Source organism: Dasypus novemcinctus, chromosome 21, assembly GCF_030445035.2.
Source record: "Dasypus novemcinctus isolate mDasNov1 chromosome 21, mDasNov1.1.hap2, whole genome shotgun sequence".
Classification (NCBI taxonomy): domain Eukaryota; kingdom Metazoa; phylum Chordata; class Mammalia; order Cingulata; family Dasypodidae; genus Dasypus; species Dasypus novemcinctus.
The window spans coordinates 146446-155751 of NC_080693.1; positions in this window are offsets into that span (position 1 = coordinate 146446).

A 9306-nucleotide genomic window follows, 5' to 3' on the forward strand; every position below is an offset into this window, starting at 1 on the left:
TGAGTCTGTTTTAGGCACTTTGGTGGCTGAGGATGGGATAAGGAGTTTACGGAGAGATGAGCAAACTAGACTTGTGGGGTGGGGTGGGCTTGGATTGGTAACTGGAAGCTGTGTTGAGCACATGTGCAGGAAGCTGCACTGTGTGTAATGGTGTGGGACCCAGTTAGATACGGGGAGGCCAAGAGCATGAGGCAGTTTGTCATTGGCACTGCTTTCTCTGACTTTATACTCATGTTTGATGACTTTCCACAGGAATTTTGGGTAGCCTGGCATCCATTCAGGGAGAACTGCAAATGACCTTTCTGTATATAAATAATAGAGAATGAGCTGAAGAGTTAGGGGGAATGACAGGAAATAAGAGGGGAAGGCGTTGCTTATCACGAGAACCAGCCCAGAAGTCAAGTTCCTTGTTGGAAGTTCTAACAAAGCCACTTAACTGAATAGGGAAAATGAGGACATTTCCCCCCCCTAAAAATATGTTCTGGTTTTGACATAAACCCAAAGCTAGAACATAATTTATATATATATTTATTTATTTTATTTATTTCTCTCTCCTTCCCCCCCCCCCCCCATTTTCTGATCTCTGTGTCCATTTGCTGTGTGTTCTTCTGCATCCACCTGCATTATTAGGTTGCACTGGGAAACCGCATCTCTTTTTTGTTGTGTCATCTTGCTGTGTCAGCTATCCATGTGTGTGGCACCACTCCTGGGTGGGCTGTGCTTTTTTCATGTGGGGTGGCTCTCCTTTTGGGGCACACACCTTGCATGTGGGGCACCCCTATGCAGAGGTGCTCCTGTGTGGCACAGCACTTCTTGCATGTGGCAGCACTGTACATGGGCCAGCTCTTCACACAGGTCAGGGGGCCCTGGGGATTGAACCCTGGACTCTCCATATGGTAGGTGGATGCTCTATCAGTTGAGCCACATCCACTTCCTGATTTTTAAGATTTTTAAGAATAGCATTACTCAACAGTGAATTCAAGATAAGAATAGAGATTGGCATGAACTTGGTGGAATGTATGAAGATGTTTATATTAGCAATTACCAGCATTTTCATTAGGGTGGATCTACAGGGTTCTTGACTATCATAAAAAAAAAAGAAAGTAGAGCATAGTGGTGTAGCTCAGTGGCTGAGCGCCTGCTTTGCATGTACGAGGTACCAAGTTCAGTCCCTGACATCTAAAAAATAAAATCAAAGAAAGAAGAAAGAGCATCATGAAATAAGCTAGCGTTGTGCCCTGTGGGGCCCCTCATCTCTGTGCATCTCTCTCCCCTTATTTTCCTGGTATGCTACAGGCTCAGGTGCCCCTTGAATAAGAATGACTCCAGGCCCCAATCTCGACCCCCCAAAATTCAAATATAATATCCAAAGGACTGCTGACCTTTTTCATCTCCAGGCCTCACATTTCTCATCCTCTACATGGCTAAAGTGAAGCTATCAAATTCCTTAATTAAAAAACAAACAAACAGGTGTTGTGGTCATATATGTACACCATAACATTTCCCATTTTAGCCCCTTTCATGCATACAATTCATTGGCCTTAATCCCATTCACAGTGTGGTGCTCTCAACCCCATCACCACCATCCATTCCCAAAATGTTTTCCTCGACCACCCAGAAACTCTGTACTCACCCCCATCCTACCCCAACCTTGTAGTCTACCTCCTGCCTCTATGAATTTGCACATTCTAGTTATTTCCTATCACTGAGATCCTGCCACGTTTGCTCTTTTATGCTTGGCTTCTTCTACTCAAAAATGTTCATCCATGCCGTTGCATGAGTCAGAACTCCATTCTTTCTACAGCTGTGTAGTCTTCCATTGTGTGTAACACATTTTGTTTGTACACTCCTTCTCTTGAGGGACACTTGGGTTTCTTCCACCTTGTGGCTAGTACGAATATTGCTATGCATATCTGCTGGACTACCCACTTTCAGGTTCTTGGGGTATATACCTAGGCCATATGGTAATTCTGTACTTTCTCAGAACAGTCAAACTTTATACAGTGACTGCACCATTTTATATTCCCACCAACAACGTTCGAGGATGTATTTCTCAACATCCTCTCCAACACCTGTAACTTTCCATCTTTAAAAATAGTAACCATTCAGGTGGGTGTGACTTGGTATCTCATCGTGGTTTTGATTTGCATTTCCCTAATAGCCAGTCATGATGAGCATCTTTTCATTTGCTTTTTTGCCATTTGTATATATTCTTTGGAGAAACGTCCATTCACATCCTGGGCCCATTTTTTCATGGAGTTGTCTTTTAGTTGTCAGCATCCCTCTGGAATTGCTCCCAAGTGTCTTCTCTGTGGGTCTCAGAGGTACCAGCACCCACTCTTGGAAGCCAGAATGTCACCCATGGTCAATTCCAAGCTCTGCACATTTTAACTGAGCTTGTTTTTTTCTTGAAAACTTTCTTTGAACCATGATTGTCAAGGCAAATTGATGTTGAACTGACAGCATGTGATTTGCCCAGGTGCTTTTGGGTTTAGGCAAAAGTTTTTATTAACAGCTCCCCATGTGATTCTGTGTATTTGGGAACTGCTGGCTTGGACCCTTTCTAGAAGACTGTAATTAAAATGGGGTGGGGGCTGCATGTGAAAGAAGCCAAAGGCAGCATGGCTGGTAACCACACAGGTAAACAGACAAGCTGATGTTGACAGGTACTTTGTGCTGGGAGGTCCCTCACCTTAGTTTGTGTTCCAGTTCATATGTACTCCTCTAGGAATACAACTTTCATGGTTTTAGGAAATGTGTCTATGCCTGACTTAAAACACTCATTAGTTAATGTAGTGTAGGAAGAAGAAAGATGCATTCTTACCGCAGCAATTTTACAGTCCAGTGGAATATACCATGCTTTCTTTATCTTCTTCTTTAAGGTGCAAAACGATCTCACATTGCAGAGTAATGGCAGTCAGTATTCTCCAAATGAGGTAAGTTTCCTGAAGGTTAATGGAACTGGAGGCCTTTCATAAAGCCTGAATTGGAGCATCTTCTACAGCAGGCGTTCTTAACCAGGGGTCTGTGAGCTTGAAGTGAAATTCAAAAATACATTATTCTTGTGGGGATGTGCTGGAGTAGACATGAAATATTTATTAACTAGTACACAATACAGTGTGGACTTTTTAAGGGGTCCGTGGTTTTCACCTGACTGGCAGAGGGGTCTATGGAACAAAAAAGGTTAAGAACCCCTGTGTTACAGAAAGAGGTCATCTAAGACTGTGATTAATTAGTTAACTGAGTGTTGCAGATTCACTTTCATTAGCTATCTTAGCCTTACCTCACCCTAATTGTAATTAAAGATTGTTTATGAGATATAAATATATTTGAAAAACCATATAGGGGAACTTCTTTATAGACTGTCTGTGTTCTAAACTGAATGAAACCAGCTCAAATCAAACCACCTTTGGCATATCTTGTTATCCATAAATGATTCAGTGTGCTTTTCCTGTAGACATCTATTCAGTGAGTGTTGGTTCCTCATTTCATTGCAGTATGAGAGTCTTCATCTGATATGCCCCATTTTGGATGTGTTGGGGAACAAAATGATTGCCAGTTTTCCATGACTAAAATGTTTCTGTAAAGAACAAATAAAAAATTGAGTGAATTCCCCCCCAAACAATATTCTTTTGATTGTACCATTTTTTAAAATTGCCATGTGAAGATGCATCTATTATTATATATTTTAGCCAGGCCCTCATCTCACAGCAGCAAATGCAAAAGGCCAGTGGTTTTATAATCGTCCTTGAACATAGAGATGCCTGCTGAGTTCTCTTCTGTTTTTTTAAACTGCCTTTCCTTCTAACACCACAGGTGAGAGAGGACTCACCTGCAGTATCTCCTGCCACAGAGAGCACCACTCCCTTTGGCCTGAAGCCTCCATCAGGTAAACAGAAGCTCAGACAGTTTCTCTCATTAGCCTTTTAAAATGATCCATTGTCAGTGTGAATGTCCTTATCAACCCTGCGAGTATAATAAATCCTGACCTCAAAATTGGCCTACCACCTGGGAAGCCCAGACTTCAGAGTTTTGCTTCCAAGTAATCGGCTTATAAATCCATATTTTCTGTCATGCATGGCTTGCCTCCTTCCAAATCAGAGTAAAAGTAAAGTGGTGATGGGTATGTGTAGAGTGGAGAAGAAATGATGTTTGGAGGTTTTTGATACCCAGGGCTTATCTGTCAGTGATTCCATTGCCCCAAGGGTGCCTGGTGCTCTGCTGAGTCCATGATTAAGGGCTGCCTCTAGGGGAGGAGCTCCTTCTTCCACAGCCTGCACTTGCTTCCTGAGCCTGGCAGGTTCAGGTATTTACTCATCTAATAGGATGGTCATTTCAAGATTTCTCTCCATGGCCAGGAATCTTTTTTTTTTTAAACCTTTCTTGAAAGCATTCTGCTTATATTACCTCTTTTCTTTCATTTACTATTAGTATATCACAGAAGTAAATTATAGCAATGTGCAAAATATTTGATTTTTAAAAAAAGAGCTACAGCTAGAAATGTTGTGATTTCTCTGTTTCTCTAAAGGTCTGGTGTCATATACCTTCTCTCATGTCCTTCTTTGTTTTCATATTTTTGATTCTTTGGTGTTTGGCATCCACTCACTACAATTGCTTTTAAGAAAATGATAGATGACTCAGACACTTCTAAGCAAAAACTAGCTCAAATGTTCTTGGGTTTTCCAGTAAAGCATTTTGGCAACAGCCTAAGTTCTACATATGCATATTTTGGGAAAAGGGTGGGGAGGGCACCTGTAGAAAAAAGAACAAAGATGATTCTTTTACACAGGGGAGCCTTTCATTTCTGAGCAGGCTGGCGGGGTGTAATGGTTTCCCAGCATTTCAGATGGACCGGGAGGCAAAGCCCTTTGACAAGACGCTTGGGCTTGGCAAGGGTTGTGGTGCTTTAGGGAGAGCAGAATGGTACGTGAAATAAGGCTCAAATGCTGGCCCCTCGCTGGGCCCTTGTTTGGAGCTCTGAGCATATGCCACCTCTGAGCCATGGGCCCTGGGCTTCCCATCCTCCCAGGCTCAGACATGTGCTGGGGAAAACGGAGGCCAGTCAGGACATGGCTCAGCTCTGCCTGCATGGAAGCACCCAAGGACCCCAGGGAAAAACAGCTTTATCCTAAGCTTTGCGGTCAGTTCTGCAGAATTTTAAAATATTTTTATGTTGAGCAAATCAAGATAAATTTTTTTAGGAGGTACCAGGGATGAACCCAGGACCTTGTACATGGGAAGCAGGTGCTCACTGGGCTCCATCTGCTCCCCAATGAGAGCTGGTTATCTCATTTGTTTGTTTTGTTTTTAGGAGATCTGGTGATCAAACCTGGAATCTCATACATGGGAAGCTACAGCCGCTCCCCAGAACAGTATTCTTTTGAAAGTGCAGCTTTGCACTTTAGCTGTCAAGTTGTTTTTAGTGACTTTTTAAATTCCTTTTTTGGGCATCCATGCTCACCTTATCAAAGTTAGAGCTTACCCTCCACTTGTACTGTGAAATCATTTCAAATTCTTTGTGGTGGTAAAAAATTTTTTAAAAATCAATTGTTTATATTTTAGTAGGAGGAAACAAAAGTAATCCCCTCTCCAAGGTTTCTACCTTTTTATAATTTTGACTAGTCAATGAGGAAATCGGTTTTGAAAGTTCTCTGACTTTGGTTGCTGTAAATAATAGTAATTTATCTTCAGGAACATCTGGCACATTTGAACTTTATAAAACAAGCATTACATATTGGGAATTTATTTCCATTTCATTTATTAGTTTAAAAATATTACAGTATATATTTATCACATTTTCTAGGAAATAATATATCTAGTAATCTTAATTGAAAGTCAGATGGTTAAAAAAGAAACCCTTTTGACTGAGTAGCTCTGGGTAAAAAGCCAAGGAATTTTTATTTTAAAATTAAGTATGTGAATTTATGTGATTTGTGTGTTATAAATAAAAGAAAGCAGACTGCTCAAATCAGCAAGTTGGAATAAGAACTTAGATTCTTAAAGTCAGCTGATAGTTTTCTTCAAATTCTTTTGCCTTCTGATTTTTTCCCTCAAAGAAAGATAAGTGCATGTACCCAAACAGTCATTCTAGAACCATGTCCATTTATTTTACTGGTCCTGCCTTACGATTGAATGAAAAAATTATATAGCCATTTCCTAAACACATGAGATTGCTATATTGCTATATGGATATTTAATGGGAAAAAAAAGAGGAAAGTGCTGCATTTCATTAATGACCCACTAAAGAGTGCTTGAAATTGACCTCTATTGGCTAATTGGGTTTGTTGTTAAAGAGAACTTTACTAGGGTCCAAAATTGTTCTTATATTGACCAATATTCAAAGACTATATTGAGAAGTGTGTCAGAGATTGAGAAAAGAGTTGGCTAGATTTAATTATCAATAAAGCATGCCAGTAAGAATTACAGCTGCCTTAAAAAGAAATTTTACATTGCTTTGGGGGGAAAAATCACAACTGGTCAATACTGATCCTGTAATTGATGGTTGAGTTTCTAAAGAATAGATATATCTACACCTCTATTAAGCTTTTCCTGTGCAACCAGATTTTTTGTGACTAATGTTTGCTAAGAGCATTAATTATTTGGAAGGCTTTTGCAAAAAAATTACCCGGTAGGTCTTTTGCTTTTTTTCTGCATGACCTATGGGTACTTTCTTCCTGCTGACATGTTTCATTAGAACTTTAAGTCTTTGGGCTTTCTGTTGAGATGAACGATACTAACAGCATGCAAAGTAAATGACTGATAAGTACTAACGCTCAGTTTTTATCATTCTTTTTATTCCTTGCACCATCTCCCATTCTTCTGTATTGTACTTGTGAAAAGAACTCCATATCAATGAAATCTGCTTCATTTCCATTCAACCCTTATGCCATTTGTGACATGTTGCTGCCCCTTTGGTTTGTCCTGGTCCTTGTGCAACACAATGTGGACTGGCTCTCATGCTCTCCTGCAGACCCAGCCCTCACTCTTCCTCCTATCTCTTCCAACAAACTTATGCAGGCACAAACATGGGACAGCTCTAGCGACAGTGTTCCATCTGCAGGGGACAGTGACAATGGTAGGTGGCTATGTTATCTTTCAGTTTGCTCGTTAGTAAGCCAATGACTATACTCAAACGTTCCTTTCCATGAAGCCAAAGATAGAGCATATGCAAGTGCATGCCTGATATAGATATAATGAGAGAAACGGAGAAGTCAGAAAAGTATGTGCCCATTGTTCTAATCATCTTGAATATTTTGAACGTTGGGGAGGACTTTAAAATATTTTTTCTCTACCTTTTCTGCTAGGGTTTTTGGTGTTTGCAAAACTTTGGGATGTGTGTATTTGAATTATCTCTGCTCCTGCATCTGAAACAAGTGCGTTTAGAGTTTGATCTTTTATTATCTATGCTTACCAAAAGAGATTTTTAAAGTAACTAAAAGGTACCTACACTGACCCCAAGTGTCACACTGAAAATAATGTTATAGAAATTTCTAAAATGAAGAGAATCACTTGCCTTCTCTGTTCTCTTATTTGCATGTTTTGACTCCTGATACCTCCATGAGTGTAAGTGCATCTTGAATAATATTAAACAATATCATTTGGCCTGAAGATCAAATGTATGAATAAAAATTGAGGACACTCAGCCAAGCTTGGTGGTATATCTTTTACTTTTGTGACCATAAATATCTTACCTTGCCTAAGATAATGAGATAAAATAATTATTTGGATCTACATAGCATATATAACTGGATCTCCATTCTAGTTTAATAGTGGTTCAGATTTTAAACATTTTACTTTAAAATACAAAATGATAGTAGTGATGTTAAGTGGTTCTAAGGGCATGATTTATAGATAAGAGAAGTGAGATGTGAAGTATAAACACAATGCAAATGCAATAGGAAGATAGATTTTCTGGTAATGTTTATTTTTTAAAAATCTAAGTGTGTCATGTGTTACACATGGAAAATTTGTAGTTTTAAAAACTTGCAGTGATTTCTGGTCAAAATTGCTGATCCAGTTTCCTTACATAGAGAATAATGTATATCCTGGAAGGGTCAGTTACAAATGAAATTTTAAAGTTTCATATGCTTCTAAAGTTTTTAATTGAAAATAAGTATGACAAAAAACATAATGAAACAAAAATTCTTATATCTACCTATTTTAAATTCTGAAAGTTGAAGAGGGCTAAATGGAAACTTTCTTGATAAATGGCTTCTATACTTAAAAATTAAAAGAAAGGGGGAGGAATTTTTTTTTTTAGAAAACATGGCTATTTATGGGTCTGATATGAGTTAAAGGAAATAAAGCCTGGAATGAAAGATTTATGCATGGTTTGGTATTTTCATAGGAACGATATCTGAAACTGAAGGACTTTAAAAAAAACATTGGGAAAGAATAAGGTGTCCAATACAGAAATAGAACACCTAATGTTACTGATGAACCAGCTAAAACCTCCATCTCTGCATAGCCTGAGCCACACTGAGCTATGTAGAGTTGGAGGGGCAAGCCCAGGCTCCAGATTCTGGTGTCATCTCCTCTGCCACAGCTACATTCATTTCATAGAATGAAAATTCTCAGCATTTACTGAGGATACCTATGTGCAAGGTATGAAGCTAGACTTTTTTTCAGTAAAATCCTAAGATATCCATAAAAAATGGTTATTGCCAAAATCCTTTTAAAAATAAAAGAATCAAGGGAAATGGATGTGGCTCGAGCATTTGGGCTCCCATTAACCATATAGGAGGTCCAGGGTTCGATGAACAGGGCCTCCTGGTGAAGGCAAGCTGGCCCGTGTGGGGAGCTCACCCACATGGAGTGCCAGCCACCATGGGAGTGCACGCCCTGCAGGGGTGCCGCCCTGTGCAGGAGTGCCAGCTGCCACAGAGAGCTGGTGCAGCAAGATGACACAACAAGAGACAGAGGGGAGACAAGGGGAATACATAGAACAGGGAGTGAGGTGGCACAAGAGAATAATCACCCCTCTCCCATTCCGGAAGGTCCCAGGAACGGTTCTCAGAGCTGCCTAATGAGAACACAAGCAGATACAAAAACACACAGCAAATGAACACAGAGAGCAGACAGTGTGTGTGTGGGTAGAAATAAATAAATCTTTAAAAAAATAAAAATAAAAGAACCTTGGATTACTTATTTGATATGAGTGGAAGTTTCAGGAAGTCACATATTGCTTTTATGCTCTACCACAGTAATATAAAGGGATTGTTTTCAATACTGCATGGCAGGGCCAGTCATGTCCGATGTTCAATGGTTGTCATTTTTCCTTATTTGCAATTTGACTATAAATTGCCT